Raw genomic sequence first — 17,189 nt, forward strand, 5'->3', positions numbered from 1 at the left:
GGGGATATGCCTACGAATGGAATTTCTTCATCCTATGGTACGTGTACATTTATTTCTCATAGGTATCGCCAACCACTTTTTTGGAGATACCGTGTTCATGGACTGAAACAACCAGAGAACCAATAGTGTTAAGTTGTCTGTTTTTTCTCATAGGTATCGCCAACCACTTTTTTGGAGATCCCGTGTTCATGGACTGAAACAACCAGAGAACCAATAGTGTTAAGTTGTCTGTTTTCTCCAATGTGATTTATAGATTCAATGCAAGTGCAACAGATTTAGCCACGTGCTTGTGTATGTGTATGTGAAACTGAGTGACTTAAAAATTACATGGAAATTCAGAGGACCTAGAATAGTTGAGACAATAATGAAGACCAAAGCTGGAAAAATTTCACTACTGCATATCAGGACCACTACCATAAAGTTTCAGTAATAAGGCAGACTGTTATGGGCACAAGGATAGTAGGCCAATGAACAGATTCCAGAAGCAGACACATTCATGTGTAGTCACGACAAGGCTCCACCATAATTCAGTGAGGAAAGAATACTTTTTTGAAGTATATAGTTGTGTATATGTACATTCCTACCAGTCATTTAAGAGTCCATGTTTTATTTTAGCCATTCTGGTTGGTGTAGTGGTATGTCACTATGGTGTTATTTTTGCATTTGCATGATTTTATGTGTCTATTGGCTATTTTGATAGCCTCTTTTGTAAAGTGTCTCTTCAAATATTTTCCCACTTTTTATTTATTTATTTATTTATTTATTTTTATTTGAGACAGAGAGAATGAGAGACAGAGAGCATGAGAGGGAGGAGGGTCAGAGGGAGAAGCAGACTCCCTGCCGAGCAGGGAGCCCGATGCGGGACTCGATTCCGGGACTCCAGGATCATGACCTGAGCCGAAGGCAGTCGCTTAACCAACTGAGCCACCCAGGCGCCCATTTTCCCACTTTTTAATTGGCATGTCTGTCTTTTTCTTATTTGCAGGCTTTCTTTGTGTATTCTGGGTGTCAGTTCTCACCCATATAACTTCTCTATAGGGATTGCCTTTTTATTCCCTAATGGTGTTTTTTTGATTAACAGATGTTCTTAATTTTAATCATGTCTAATATATATATATTTTTTTTCAGTTTTGGTTAGTCCTTTCCCTGCCTTGTCTAAGGAAACTCTTTGCCTACCCAAGGTCATGAAGATATATTCTCCTATGTTTTCTTTTAGCAGCTCTATTTTTGACCTTTCATGTTTAGGTCTATGATCCATCTCAAATTAATTTTTGTGGAGTGTGAAGAGGAGATAAAGGTTTATATTTTTGATACAGTTTCCAGTTGACTTAGTGGCATTTATTGTAAACACCATTCTTTCCTCACTGAATTATGGTGGAGCCTTGTCGTGACTACACACGAATGTGTCTGCTTCTGGAATCTGTTCATTGGCCTACTATCCTTGTGCCCATAACAGTCTGCCTTATTACTGAAACTTTATGGTAGTGGTCCTGATATGCAGTAGTGAAATTTTTCCAGCTTTGTTCTTCATTATTGTCTCAACTATTCTAGGTCCTCTGAATTTCCATGTAATTTTTAAGTCACTCAGTTTCACATACACATACACAAGCACGTGGCTAAATCTGTTGCACTTGCATTGAATCTATAAATCACATTGGAGAAAACAGACAACTTAACACTATTGGTTCTCTGGTTGTTTCAGTCCATGAACACGGTATCTCCATTGTCTTTGATTTCTCTCAGCATTGTTATATATTTCTTAGTATAGAGGTGGTGCTATATTTTATTGGGTTTCTTTCTTAGGTATGTACGTATGTATTTATTTATTTATTCATTGTTGCTATTTAAGTAGTATTTAAAAATTCTTTGTCTTCCATTTGTTTGTTACTAGTCCAGAGAAAATACAGTTGATTTTTTATTATTGACTATGTATCCAGCAACCTTGCTAACTTCATTTACTATTTCATGTCTTACCAAATGGTAAACTCGCTGGAGCAGGACACCCCCAGCCCCTTCTGCAGAATGCTATGCATCTATATATACTCACTGGCTGTCCTGAGAATCTTCCCACTGCAGGAGGAGGGGAAAGAGGCACGTCCTGGGGACCTTGGAGACCTTGATCACTGGTCCCGAGGTAGACATAAACCCCCTCAAGTTTGCTTCCCACCTCACTCTCAAGCTGGTTTTCTGTTTTATTGTTTACAGTCCCTTGCCAGCATTAAAATGGGTATTTATCTCTTTGCTTAATGGCTAAGAGAATTCAGGCAACAGAGCAAACGAAAATCACCAGTGGGCCTGGAGGAGAGGAAATTTGCACCACCCTTCTCCCCCCTCTGAGGGATCTCAGCTGGGTTTCTGTGGGAGGCTCTGGCTTGGACTGGGCTATGTTGACAGAAAGGGTGGCAATGACACTGAGGAGTGGGTGTGTGGAGGTTATTTTAGGCCTTGGAACACATAACACAACCAATCACCAAATATTCACCAAGGTCCTAATCTGGGCAACCCTTTGCTTGGTCCTCAATTTGGGATAAGGCAAGGCATACAGCATAGTCTTTATCTTCCAGGATTGTGCTATTGATAAGAAGTCAAAGCCCAAGCCACCCAAAGAGGAGGGGTCCCTAAACTGAAGTCAGGAGACCTGAGTTCAAGTTCTGGCTCTATCACCAACGAGCTTGAACCCTTCCAACATGTGCCTTCCCACTCTACATGGGCCTTGCTCCCAGTGAAATTATAAGGGGACTTAGTTGTTCTCTACAGTGCCATCCAGCTCTGAGGGTCTACCTTATTCACAGTCTAGAAGGGAACATTCATGACCAGTGTCCAAGCGAGCAGTAGGAGCAGTAAGAACAGTATATATTTAGCCAGAAAGATCAGTGTGAGTTGAGTGTTAGGAAGGTTCATGGGGGTGGTAGGTCTTGAGCAAGAGCTTGGGCAGGGGAAGAGTAGGGTGGGTGGTGAGGAGGGGGCCAGCTTCCCAGTGTGTCTGATGTTTTGGGGGGGACTCTTGCCGGGGCACCCTCTCTCCAGAGGGCCATGGGTGCTAGGTGCCATGGGAGACTCCTGGAGCGGGCTGTGGGTGACTCTGCTCAGGCAATGCCAATGTTAGCAACATGGTCAATGGTTGGCACTGCCCTTCCGCATCCTCCTGTGGGGTGGTGTGTGGTGGGGTGGGGCAGGGCTGGGAAGCCGTGACAAAGGGCTCACAAACACACATACCCTCCTCTAAACCATAGTTGAGAACAAAGGCAGGCCGGCAGAGGTGGGGTGCCCTAGCTTTCTTAGCATCAACACCCACACCCCCAGCCCACTGCCACCCAAGTCTCTGACCAGCTAACTCATCTTACCTGCCTTTCCAGCCTGGCTGGGCTCCCTTTCTCTGCACCACTCTTGCCCCCACCCCCAGCTGTCTCAGCTAATTCTCCTTCTCTCAACTTGTCCCTTTGTCTCTCTCAATCTCCACCTTCCTGCCCAGGGGGTTCGGGCTCCAATCTTTCTCAGCCTCCACACACCTCAGCAGCTTCCATTCTCACTACACAGGTGGACCCCCGCACACACACCACCCCCAGATTCCAGCCTGCCCACCTGACTTTGGGTTGCCTCGGTGCACATACTGTTGTCTCCAAGAGAATGCAGGACTACAGAAGGCAGAGTGTCTCCCTGTCCCGCCTCATCCCCAGCTCCTGCACCCCGTTCCTAATGCACAAAGTGGTGTGGGAAGGAAGCATGTGGTCCCACCCTGGGGTATCGCCCAGGGGAAAACCCCTGCTCTAACTCCCAGCTCTCCGCTGACCTGCTCGTGACCTCTGACCAGGCGGGGACCCTGGCCAAGCCCCCCCTCGGGATGCGGAAGCGGTCAAATCACAAAGGAAGAGGACAGGCTGGGGAATGGGGGAGCTGCACCCACAAAGAGTAGAGAAAGAATTAATACAGAGAGTCTAGGTGACAGCTGGGGATGCCTTGGATTTATGCAGCAGCCTGGGCTTTTTCCAAGGAAAAAAATGGAACAAAGGCTGCTAGGAACTGTGGTGTCAGTGAGGGGACCTTGGCCCAGGGTAAAGAAGAGCTGCCTTTTAAACAAGCAGGTGGGTGGCGGGTACACAGGTGTTTGTTACATTATTTTTATGCCTTTTTGTATGTCTAGAACATTTCATAATGAATTTTTAAAAGCGGTGTCTGGGGGCCAAGACAAAGGAGGTGACTCTGGAAGAGATGGAAGGAAGGGGCACGAGGAAAGACAGAGCCCCTGGACATTAGGTGGAGGGAGACACAGGGTTACAGAAAGGGGAAGGAAGAAGATGCACCAAAAACCCAAAGTCGTGATGGGGCTCTGTCAAGAATTTGCTAGACTGTGGACAGGGCTGGAGTCAGGGATGATATCATCATGGGAATGGCCAACAGAGGAGATTTGATCAAGTTTATTAAGATACAAAATGATCCCCTCTGTGGCCTGCCAGTCCCCTGGATTTTTATTTTGTGAATGCGCTTCCAGGCACTTAGGCATGGCTGTTGGGAGAGGGTGGGGATTTCCTTTATTGTTGTTGTTTAAAAAAAAATCATTAAAAAAATAGGTAAATGTCCTTTTGAGCATGTCTGGTGTTCAGGATCTGAATCTCTGAGGAACAGATAAGTCATGTATCCTGGGGAGGAGGGGGCACCTTGGAGGGGGGATGATTTGCTTCATGAAAATGACATAATAAAGAGCCTTGGGTGGGCTGAATGGGATTTGAGGTATTAGGCTGTAGGGAAAGGGACGTTCACCTGCATGGGGGCATGAGCTTGTCCTGCTTTGGGCATGTCCACACCTGCGCTGGGCTCCCAGAGGCGGCAGCCTCACCCCGGCGGCTCCCCCAGGGGAGGGGACATGTGTTGCTTTTCAAGAGGAAAGGTGGGGGGGACCTGTGCTGGATGTCGACTGCCCTACAGGGAGCCCACCCACTTTCTGCCTGCCCCCGAGGCCACTTGGACCACAGGGCTGTGATGGTGATTGGTACTGGACAGAGGCTGAGTGGGCACGAGAGTGAGGCTGATGGCCGCTCCGGGCCAGGCTTCTGTGGAGACAGAGTATTTCTGATAACAGGATCCACTTCCTGCTAACCAGCATCTTTCTGCTGGAAGACTCTATCCTCATGACTCAGGGGATTTTAATATTATTTATGAGAAAACTGCCGTAGCCCGCTAGCAGCCGGCCCTTGGGTCTAGATTTTACACCTGGGGCCTCTGGCATTAGCTGTGTCGGCCCTGCCCTGCCTGTGGTGGGTGTGGTGGTGGTGTTTGGATGAGCCTGGCGTTGAGTAGGAGTCTGTCCCTTCAGGCAGGGTTCGATCCGCCCTCTTCATCTTGCCCAGGGATGTCGCCTGTGCTGCGAACACTGGCCACACTGGGCCGTTCCCCAGTTCACCAGCACTGCACCTGCACAGTCTCGGACTGTGTCTGGGTGGCACTTTCTGACGTGTGAACCTGAAAGGGAGATGTGGATGATTCTGTGTCACCCGTGAGTATGAAAGGGTTCTTTGGTGGCTCTTCTGATAGATCTGATGGATCCCCTCAGTAGAGACTCTTGGAAAATCCCTGTGCCTTCAAGGTGGAGGCATTGCTTGCTGTGGACAGGGGCCTCCAGTTCCCGTACGTGGCTGGAGTGGGGAGGCACCTCGAGTGGGAGTGGGAGCTGAGAGCCGTTAACAAGAGCAAGGAGAACTTACTAGAAGCTCCTGGCACTGCCGTCAGGGGCAATGTGAGCGCTGGAGAGGGGCCTCTGAACCCCAAAGTGAGCAGTGCTAGGAACTGCTGCCCAGGCAGGATTGGGGCAGTGTGGCAGGGAGCCCACGATGCGGTGGTGAGAGACGCAGGATGCGGTCTGGTTCACGCACCGGAAACCCCACCTAGAGCATCCCAAAGATCAAGGAGAGTCTGCCAGATAAATGTGGTGACTTGGCCACAGACATTTATCTCTGCCCTCTTTCTAATCATCCCCCTGCCCATGGCCTTAGGGAAAATGACAAAGCCCAACTCCACAAGGACAGGGAAGCAGGTGAGAGATGTCAGTAAGAACTGTGGAGGCTGAGAAGTCAATAGGTGGATGTTTACTCAGGTAGCAGAGAGGACAGCTGGAACCCAAGCATGGGTAGTGAGAAGGAGCCTCTAGAAGCATTCACTCTTGGTCCCACCGCAAACTCTCAAACAGGTCAGAAGCAGGAATTTTAGATACTTCTGAAGGTGAGGTGACAAATGGGTTTGAAAACGTGGGAACTGGTTGAAAATCTGCATAAAGGATGATCAGGCCGCAGATCCCCTCCCACAACTTCTCCTCTCCTCCTTGTTCAAAGACTAGAGGTTGCTTTCCCAAAGGATAGGACCCAGAGAAGTTCTGGACTCGGAGATGACTGGGAGCAAGTTTGAGCACTTAACTCAAACTGAGAGAATTTATTTCAATACTGCATCCTGAGCGGTGGGACTTCCAGCACCTTTGCTACTGGAGTACTGGGAGCCCTGTGTCTGTGCCCCGGGCAGGGTGACTGCAGGGCTCCCTCGCAAGCGTAAACTGATTGGCCCAAGAGGAAAAAAGCCCTCCTCATACAATGGATGAATGTGTGCGTGTATGTGTGCAAATGTACATGTGAATATATATATGTGTGTGTAGATGTACAAGGTGTATGTATTGTATGTATGTGTGTGTATGTATGTCCGTGCATACATACATACAGTCCCCCAGGGACATGACCAGAACTCTATCCAGTCCCCCACAGAGAAATCACCAACTTATTAGTGTCTCACTCTTATATATCAATATGGCCAAGGGTTACCTGGCATTTGTTAAAAAGAAAACTTGTAACATAGGAGAAGAAGAGAGAAAAAGAGAAAAAACAAAACAAAACAAAACCAAGTTAGCAGAAAAAAAAAGCTGGAGTTAGTAGAGTCAAATCTAGGAGCAGAAGAAAATTTGAATAAAAGTATAATTAAGGTCCTCAGAGAAGGAAGAGGAGATAATGCCTCCATAAAATAAGAGCAGGGGGTTGTAAGAATGGAATATTAAAAGAATAAGGAACAAGTCTGAGAAATTAAACATATAATAGCAGAAATTAAAAGTTCAGTAGAAGATTTGAAAGGTAGGGTCAAGGGACTTCCTCAGTCAGTAGGAAATGAGGACAACACTGTAGAAAGTAGGAAAGAAAAAAATCAGGATGTTAGAAACTCAATACAGGAGGGCTGCCAGGAGGGGGTTCTGGAAACAGCAATTTGTGAAGGTTTCCTGGCCTGAGGGATGCACGCTTCCAGAGCACAGTGACCAGGAACGGACTCGCCCCAGGGCCCATGACTGTGGAGTTTCAGAATGCTAGGGATAAACATCACACAACTTTCAGAGAGGAGAAAAGTGGGTTGTATAGAAAAGGTGGGGCACAGACCAGAATTGGGTTTTCCAGCAGCATCCCTGGAAACTAGGAGACACAAGGAGAATGTCTTCAGCCTTCCGAGGAAAAGGGGTTTCTTTTTTTTTTTTTTTAAGATTTTATTTATTTATTTGACAGAGAGATAGAGAGCACAGATAGAGTGGCAGGCAGAGGGAGAGGGAGAAGCAGGCTCTCCGCTGAGCAGTGAGCCCGATGCGGGGCTCGATCCCAGGGCCCTGAGATCATGACCTGAGCTGAAGGCAGACACTTAACCGACTGAGCCACTCAGGCGCCCCAGGAAAGGGGGTTTCAACTTAGCCTTCTGTTCACAGCCAGACAGACTATCAGGAAGGAGAGGGGATGAAGTTGATTCAGACAGGCATGGTCTCAGATGATGTCCCTCCTACGTACCCTTTCTCAGCAAAGTACTCGAGGAAGATTTGCACCAATGACACAAGAGAGTTAGCCACAAACAAGAATGGTATATGTGGGAGACAAAAGAATAGACCCCCAAAAATGTCTACATCTGAATCTCCAGGACCTGTGAAAATGTGAAGTTATAGGCAAGAGGGTATTTCAGGGTGCAGATGGAATGACAGTTGCTAATCAGCTGACCTTGATGTGGGAGGTGATCCTGGATTGTCCTGGGGAGCCCCGTGTAATCACCAGGGGACCTAGGAAGGGAAAGAAGGAGGAAGGCAAGCAGGTCAGCGTAATGCAGTAGGGGAAGGGCTCTCCTAAGGTTGCTGGCTTTGAAGGTGGAGGCAAGGAACTATGAGCCAAGGAATGTGGGCATCCTCTGGAAGCTAGAAAAGGCAAGGAAACGGATCCTCTTTTTCCTAGAGTCAGAAGGAACGCAGCCCTGCCAACACCTTGATTTAACCCGGTGAGACCCATTTCAGACTTCTGAACTCCAGAACGATAAGATAATAAATCATGTTGTTTTAGGTCACTTAGCTGGTGGCAATTTGTTACAGTAGCGATAGAAATTAATGCACTATGGGATCCAGGAAACAAGGGATTTAATTAAGAATTCCCAGGTGACAGCTGTGCAGAAGGCTCAGCTCCAGACCGGAGGGTTGGGGAACTCTGGATGGGATGACTCTCTCCCCCACCCCCCCACCCCCGCCACCAAGACCAAAGAGGAACTGACAGATTCCTCATGCACTGAGCTATTCAAGGAGAGATTTGAACAACTCTGGAAGTCAGTTTGTGTGTTAATAAGTGTTAGGTACATAGAAAGCCATTTTTAATACTTGGGGGAAAAAATGCAAGAAAAGAAATATTATCAGGTGGCTCATCCATAAGCAGTATCTGCACAGCCAGAAACACTGGAAACACTGACAATTGATTTAACCAAAAGTAGTGGTGTCACTCTGTTGGAAAGATGCAGAGAACAGAAATGTGTCTTTAGCGGAGGTGGCATAAGAGAGATAAAACCTTAGCTTCCATTATGGGGCATTAATAGGCAACAGCCCAAAGTGGGAAATCCAGAAATAGTGGCATATAGCATATGCCATGAAATAAAATGTACCCCTCCCAATTCATATGTTGAAGCCCTCACCACCACCCCCCGCCCCCCAGTGTGGCTATAGTTGGAGTAAAGAAGTAATTAAGGTTAAATGAAATCATTAGGATGGAACCCTGATCTGATAGGATTAGTGTCCTTATAAGAAGAGATACCAGAGAGCTCATTCTCTACTGAGTAAGGATACAGCGAGAAGGTGGTTGGTTGCCTGCAAGCTAGGAAGCAGGGCTCTCTCACCAGAAACCGAATTGGCTGGCACCTTGATCTTGGACTTCCCAGCCTCCGGGACTGTGAGAAATAACTGTGTTGTTTAAGCCCAGTCTTTGGCATTTTGGTATGGCAGCCCCAGCTGATGAACACAGCATGTTATTTAGAAATATGGCAGTAAAGAACGTACGAGAGCTAAAGGAGTTGAGAGTGGTATCTCTAGGAACCGGGACTCAGTATGGGGAGGGCTGGAGCTGGGACTGCTATTTTTCATGGTTGGGCTTTGATTGCTTCTGATTTTTCATCTCATACATATGTATTAGTTTGATCTTTTAAACTTAAGCAATTAAAAAACACTAAAAGGAAATGTGTTGGCTTAGGTAAATGAAAAGTCCAGAAGTAGGGTGATCTTCAGAAGTCATTTCTTCAAGCCTCCAGTTCCATTTTTCTGTAACTGCATTGCCCTCTGAACTCATGGTAACAAAATAGCTGCAGAAGCATCAGGCCTTGCATGCACCCTCCACATCTCTGAAGATGGAGCTCTCTCCCCAAGAAGTCCCCAGCAAACATCTCCTTGCATCTTATATCATAGAATTTGTCCAGTCACCATGACCAAGTTGCTGAGCTAAGCGAGTTGGCTTAAGCTAACCATGACCACCCTTGAAGCACACTGTCTATGGGGAAAGCAGGGGGTAATTTGGGGGAGGAATTGGGGGGTTCTCTTACCAGGAAGAAGGAGCAAAGAATGGTAAATGGCTCAAAATAGGAAATGTCCACTACAGATGTGTTCCTCTGGAGAGTACTTCTTCTCTTATGAGTTGTATATGCCTGCTAATACTTGAGATTGATTGATTGGTTGGTTGGTTTGCTCTGTGATCTGTGAAATAGGGAAGGCTGGATATAGGGAAAATGACTTTGATAAGGAAGGTTAAAAGGGGGATGGCATCCCATGCCATGTAAGGGATTTGGAAACATGAAGAATAGAAGGCAGAGGTGAGTCTGTAGCCCCATCTTCTTAGGGGAAGTGTGCACTATTGTGACTCAGTTGGACATGGTCTAAAATCTCAGCCTCAGAAAGACCGTGTGATTGAGGGATGACTTCTAGACATTCCCCTGACTCCAAACCTCTTTCCCCAGCCAACCCACCGCAGATACCTGAGATGACATCATTAGAAGCTCATCTCAGTGTAAGAAATTCCCATGACCTCTGGGAGGGTGGTGCATTTGGCTATTACCTGTCACAAAAGTTGTAGAGTTAGTTTGCCAAATCCTTCTCAGACAGCTGTAATGAGAAGAAGCCCGCGCTGTGGGAGGGGAAGGGGCGAGAGCAACCGGAGAGGCAGGGCCCACTCAGCACAGGAGTGGAGGTGAGGACCCGGTGGGGGGAGGGCAGGACAGCATCAGGTCCTTAGTCTCTAGAGAGTTAACCTTCACCTGGGTCTCCTGATAAGAGGAGCACTAGACACTCTGGACATGCAGTCAACCGTCTTGCCAGGGTCACTGGCTCTCTCTCCATTGTCTCTGACTGATGCCCACAGCTGGAGGACACTTGGGTGGGGCAGGAAGATGGCTGGCCCAAATGTCCACCGTGTCTGCACCCACAGCTGAGCTGAATGCTTTCCTAGAGGCAGCTGGCTTAGTTCCCAAACCTGTTTATGCCAGTGGAACTTGCTATTGTAATTATGCAATTTGATTAAGTATTATACAAACTAATTAAATAGAATAGCAAAAAAGGGGGGGAAAAGTTGTTTTCAGTGAACCCTAAGTTAAAGCTTTGGAAAGACTTAACAAGACTAGTCGTTTTTCCAAAATGTGGTTGGGTTAGGTGTGGACGAAGTAACTCCGAAAGGTCGGGGAAATATCCATTAAGGCGAGGGAGACTTTGGCACTCAGATTATTTTGCCAGTGTATTTAATTTCTCATTCCACTTTCGAAAAACAGTAACTGGAAATTGTAGGCAAGGCTGTAGGAGTGTGACCTGTACAAGAAAGACAATAGGGACAATTCCGTCCAGGAGGTGCAAGGTTAGAGAAAAGGCCTTGGCTTTTCCATCCACAGTTTGGTCAATGAGTGTCCAAGCAGAAGTGAGATGTGAGCTCAGAGGGCTGCTACCCGGGGCCCGCTTGCCATGGCCTTCAGCCCCTGGAAACTCGCCCCCACCCCTCTGAATCAGGGGTATGCACGGCGAGATTACATTCGGGGCCACAGATGCTGAGTTGGCTGGGTTTCCCAGAGCTGGCAGAGTTGGAAGTAGCCAGGGAAGAAGTTGGGGATGGCTTCAGCCCAGGCCAGTCCCTCTGCTCCCTCCCAGATGCTTCCCTGGGGCCCGAGCAAGAAGCTTCAGTCCAACCTCTACCCCCCACGCCCACAACTATCAGAGTGGGACGGGGTGATTCCAGAGCTGCCAGGGACTCAAGCCTGGAGGTGGCTGGCATTTGGGGTTCTGTCCTCAGGGCTGCATCTGCTATTCCTCTTTGAACACACCATCTGCTCCAGCCAGACCTGGTAACTCACTGCCCTGATTACGCTGCGCCCATTTCTGTCTCTACGTCTTTGCTCAGACTCTCCTCTTTTTAGACTGCCTTTTGCTCCTACTGTCGATATCTTCCCCTTCCTTCAAGCCTCTGCTTACTGTCTGTTGCCTCCAGGACGCCTTCCCTAGTTACCCCCTAAACTTACTGAGTGCGCCATCCTCCTGCACTTAGTTTTTTTTTTTTTTTAAAGGATTTGTTCATTTATTTGAGAGAGAAAATGCGCGGCTGGGAGGGGCAGAGGGAGAGGGAGAGAGAGAATCCCAAGCAGGCTCCCTGCTGAACGCAGAGCCTGTCTCGGGGCTCGATCCCTCAACCCTGAGATCACCACCTGAGCTGAAACCAAGAGTCAAGAGTCAGACACTCAACCAACTGAGCCACCCAGGCACCCCGCTACACTTAGTCTTGATTGCCTTGTTCTCTTTCTAAGATATGGGGGGATTTTCGGAGGTAAGTGGAGGTTCTCACCCAGGCTCATTGGCCAAACCACACCTCCCCCCAGCTATGAAAATAGAGTTCTTCTTGAGCCCCTTTCTGGATTTTATTTCAGACACTGTTACCCAACAATGACCACCCAGCAGGATTGCAAAAATGGCACCATGAACAGTCTGCAGTGGTCATGGAGATTCAGGAATATTTGCCTTGAAGATGACTTATAAGCTGACATGAGAGAATCAATGAACCCCTGAAGGGCTACAGGACCCCTCCTAGAACCCTGGGTCCCTAGCACTAAGGGGGAAATTGCAGGCATTCAGTTCAACTCAGTTCTTCCCAGCAGCTTTAAAGCAGAAGCTCTCTGTAATCAAGGTACTGGGTAGGGTGGAGAGGGGGTGGACAGGAGGCTCCAGAGACAAAGGATTCATGGTGGTACCTGCACTCCAGAGCCAATGGGCTGGTGGGGAGATGGCCACCTGCCTGCGGAGCTCAGATACCCTATATCCTAGACTCACCTGTTCTTAAAACTGTATCCCATTTCCTTTGTCATTTGTGCTCTCTCTCTCTCTCTCTCTCCCTCTCACACACAGAGTGCTAAGGGAAATGGAACAATCCTGGCAGGCTTCCTGTAGGAGGTGGGATCTGCAAGGATCTGAGTGGGGAGACTTGAGGGTTGGCAGGGCCAGACAGAGAAGTGCTTGCATTTTACACAGACATATGTCATGTTTCCTCTGGGCCCTGATAGGCCTGGTGGCCTCTCTCAGGATCATTTCTGATGCCTCCTCCTAAGAGGGGAAGCTGCGTGGTAGAGGCAGACCTCTCTTCCCTAAGTGATGCCATGGAAGTTCCAGAGAAGAGCTCTGACTAGGTTTTCCCAAACCCCAAAGGTTGGGTGACACACTGGTTGACTAGGAACACCCTTTGGTGCCTGTTATCCCTAGATCACGAATAGTATCCCCTTTCACTCTCAAAAGTGTCCCTATTGGGACAATAAAACGTACGGCTTCCCTACCCATGTTCCATGCTGGGTGGGAGTGGCCCAGGAAGGTAAGGGACAGGAGCTGGAGGGGACGATTGCGGAGGCAGCCTTCTCCCAGCGGCGTCCCTTCTGCTGTAAGTGTCCCTGGTCCTCTTTCCAAACACCCACTACACCATCCACACTGCATCGGTATTATTGGCTAGGGTAGGTCATTTACGTATTCGTCGTCAATGTGAGGCAGAGTAGACAGTGGAGTTCAAAAGTAAAAAGTGAAATAAATCCCTTTCCCGGGGGTTACAACTTTCCCACCTGAAAGCGGGCTGGAAATGCCTTTTCTCTGAGAGAAAAGGAAGTTGGAATTAAGTTCTGTCACAATAGACACCAGATGGAGATAGAACTTTCTGGAAAACAGGTTTAGCTAGAGGAAGGAGAGGGCATAACAGGACTCAGGGCATCCGGTCAGGGCCAGGGGCAAGACCCAAGAGGCAGGAGACACCGTCAAGGGGAAACCTGTGGTCGTGAAGACAGAACAGGCCTGCCTCCCCATTTTGCTGTCTGGAGCTCTGAATGCCACCATCACCTATCTGATATCACTCCCTGCTCAGATTGACCAGGCCGTGCTCCCCCTGCCATCTGCTTCCCCCTCCCAACACTTGCCCACCGCCAGCCTCAAAATCCCAGCTGCACTTGGCAGCAAAACCCTGCAGGCCGGGCTGGGAGAGCCACCCCCAAGCCGGGCAAATTCTGTCGCATGTGTGTCCCCTGAACACCATCAGCCAGTGAGCTCAGGCACAGAGAGCCATCTTGTTAAACCCATGAGACGGCCCCACCTCATCTCGCTTCTGCAAGGGGAGGAGCTCTGCTGCCTTGTGCCCAGCAGACATGAAGACTGAACGTGCTTTCTTTCTTTTCCTTGTGGAAGAGGAACCTTTTCCTTTTTCCAAACGAGAACTGTTATTTGCTCTTATAAAACTGAATTTTCTTGGCCTGCCCATGTTGTGACTGAGAATCTCTTCTGCTTCACCAGCCAGAGAGCAGTGGGAAGGACCCCCCCACCTCCACCCCAGCAGGCACCCTCCCCCTTCCTACCCTGGCAGTTGGGCAGGGGGCTGCTGGGGGCCAAGGGGTGGATGTGGGCAGCCGCTGCCCACTCTCTCAGCTGCTCCAGGCCATTCCCTGCTGGCAGACCTTGCTCAGATTTGCCCAGCCCCAGGGATACTTCCCTGAGGCCAGAAAAAATAAAATGTGCGTGACTGAACAGACAGGCCTGGGCCGGGCAGCCTGACCAGGGAGATTGGGCCTTTGATCCTTGGACAGGCTCTCCTCCCCTCCCCTGCTTCCCCAGGCCAGGCCCCACTGTTGGCTTTGGCTCTGGTCTCAGCCCTTCCTCCTTCTTGGGAGTATTTTAAGATTCAAGGCTAAGGTCACAGAAATTCGGACTTCTAAGGGGCCATCACCCCCAAAGCAGTGACTGAAGGAGGATTCGGTTGCCTTAGAGGATGCTGTTCCCAGCAACATACAAACACACACACTCCTCTTCTTTCTCAGAATCAGACCAGACCCGACTGCTTGCTGCCCTGTTGCGCGAGGTGGGATGGGCTGGACCTCTGTTCCTGCTCTAAAAACACTTCCCGAGGCACCCCCAGATTGTGCCCCCAGGGTGCGGGCCTTCATTCTGCTTCGACCTCCCTGCTGCCCACCCAGGCTGCTTGGAGGTGACTTCACATACTCATCACCCCATTTCAGGGTGCACTGGCCTCTTTGTCCTTCCCAGGTGGAGCAGGGACTCGTGAATCCTGCTACTTGGGGGCTCAGGGTCAAGCAGGCCAGCGTGTGCCAGGTACGCTTAGGGGAGGCCCCTCAGAGATACGCTGTCAGGACTGTGGATGGTGGTCCCCATGACCAAACACAATGTCTCCCCCATGGTGTGTTACATCTGCCTGAATTCTGCTGTTCGCTCTGTTCAGCTAATACTTCGCTGGGGGGTTAGGGAGGCTTGCAGTCAGATTCTTTCCTTGCATGAGGAGAGCAAAAGGCATACGGATAATCACTATTTAATTCGGTAAATGTTTATCGAGCACCTCCTATATTGGTGTTGGAGGTAGAGGGTGAAAAAAGACTGGGAGGAGTATGCCTTATGGGCAAGGGGCTGAGTCTCTTTTTGATCCCCCTTTGGAAAGCAGGGAGGGTGAGGCAGGCACAGGGTGGGTGCTCAAGAAGAGTAAATGAAGGCTGAGTCACCGCCCAGTAGCCAGAGGTATCCTGGTTGCTGGGGTGCTTGGTCCAGCTGGCCTCCCCACTCTGCCTCTGATATTTTGGCTGGACACAAGACGAGGTTGTGCTTCACATTGGTAGGACTTGCTAGTCTCTTGGTTCAAGAGACTTGCTAGTCTTTTGTGGGGGGCAGATGCCCAGGGGGGCTTGGTGATGGCCCATGTACAGACTGGCCCTGAGTGTTGTGTTTTAGTGTGGTTTATCTTTTTAAAAAAAATAGTAGACGTGATTTTTTAGAGCACTTTCAGGTTTATAGAAAAATTGAGCCGAAAACAGAGTGCGCATCTACCCTCTAGCCTCGCCCTCCTCCCCAGATTCCCCTATTACTAACACTTTACATTGGGGTGGACATTTGTTGCAATTGATGAGCCGACACTGATACGTCATTATTAACTAAAGTCCATAGTCCACATTAGCGTTTATTTCGTGTTGTACAGTTTCATGGATTTTGAAAATGTGTAATGACGTGTATCTACCATTGTAGTATCACAGAATAGTTTCACTGCCCCCAAAATCCTCTGGGATTCACCAATTCATCTGTCTTCTCTTCCCCTGGTGACCACTGATCTTTTCACTGTCTCCGAGTTTGCCTTTTCCAGAACACCATATAGCTAGCATCATCTGGTGTGTAGCCTTTCCAGATTGTCTCCCTTTGCATGGAGCTGACCTGCCAGGGGAAATCTGGTCTCACTGACTACACCTGAAAACACCCAGATGCCAGGCCCTGTGCCGCGTGTTCCCTCCATGTTCTCATTTAATTCTCACTTCACCCCCTGTGAGGTAGGAAATAGGTGCCATTATTCTGCCCATTTGGCTGGGGGAAATCTGAGGCGGAGAGAGGTTAAGTCACTTGCTCAAGGTGGCACAGCAGGATCAGTCTAGCTCTAAACCACAATGCAGGATGGCCTCCTGAGAGCTACAGGGCCCTGCAACAGAGACTGTGACCTTGCTGTCCCCAAGGGCACCCCTCGTGGCCTCTGCCCCTCCCTGTAAGGCTCACAACTCAAGGCTAGGAGGCAGAGCTGATCACTCGAGTGTCATTGAGGGGACGAGAGGGCACTCTGCTTGTGCTAGCCACTGTCCGGCATCAGAGAGCCCCCATTCCAGCCACGCAGGCTGGACACAGCCTGAGCCTACCTTCGCCCCAGTTAGGGCAGGTGTGTGCAGGCCTGAGCCTGGGAATCTGGGCACCTCGATTCTGGTTCTGGTCTGCCCTTATCCTTGGCATGACTTGGGGTGAGTTATCTGCCCTCTCTGGGCTTGAATGCCCTGGCTGTAAATGGAAGGATTTATAGGGCTCCTCCAAACATGGACATTATATTTTTCAAAAAGCCAATGAAGACCCTCAGAAGAACAATACCAGTTTGTGTCACATGCTGATTGTAAGCGCTGTGGCAGCTCCTAGAAGACAAAGATTAGTGCAGACAAAAAAAAAAAAAAAGGATTTCATTAATTTGCATCAGCTCTCGAGGCAGTGTCTCTGCATCCTTCTGATGAGAGGAAGGGTGTTTATCGACGAGCAGAAAGTCCATGAGAGGTCAAGGCCATGTCTGCAGTAGGCTCCAACCTGTACCCAGTCCAGGGTTTGCCCCTCTGTGGCATCCAGGGCCACCGTGGCCTGACACCCCTAGGCCTTGGTTCATTTTAGGCATCAGCCCTCACTGTCCCCAAGCCATGCTGTCCTCTGGCTGGTCCCTCCTGGGTGACATTGTGCAGGTTCAATTTCATACTAAACTCACAGGCCCTGCAGGAAAAATGGGGAAAAGCACTAGTTCTGAGAAGGTTACTCAGCTTCCCTGTGCCTCCGTGTTCCCGACTTTCAACCATCCTGGAGGGAGTTTGCATGCAGG

General features: G+C 49.0%; 1 protein-coding gene across 4 annotated transcripts in view; it reads left to right on the forward strand.

Moving 5' to 3' along the window:
- Positions 1–17,189, forward strand: part of ZBTB7C (zinc finger and BTB domain containing 7C) — a 323,613-nt gene that overhangs the window by 153,381 nt on the left and 153,043 nt on the right. The gene's annotated exons all lie outside the window — the stretch shown is intronic.

Source organism: Leptonychotes weddellii, chromosome 13, assembly GCF_054177405.1.
Source record: "Leptonychotes weddellii isolate Sample4059 chromosome 13, ASM5417740v2, whole genome shotgun sequence".
In the NCBI taxonomy this organism is placed as follows: domain Eukaryota; kingdom Metazoa; phylum Chordata; class Mammalia; order Carnivora; family Phocidae; genus Leptonychotes; species Leptonychotes weddellii.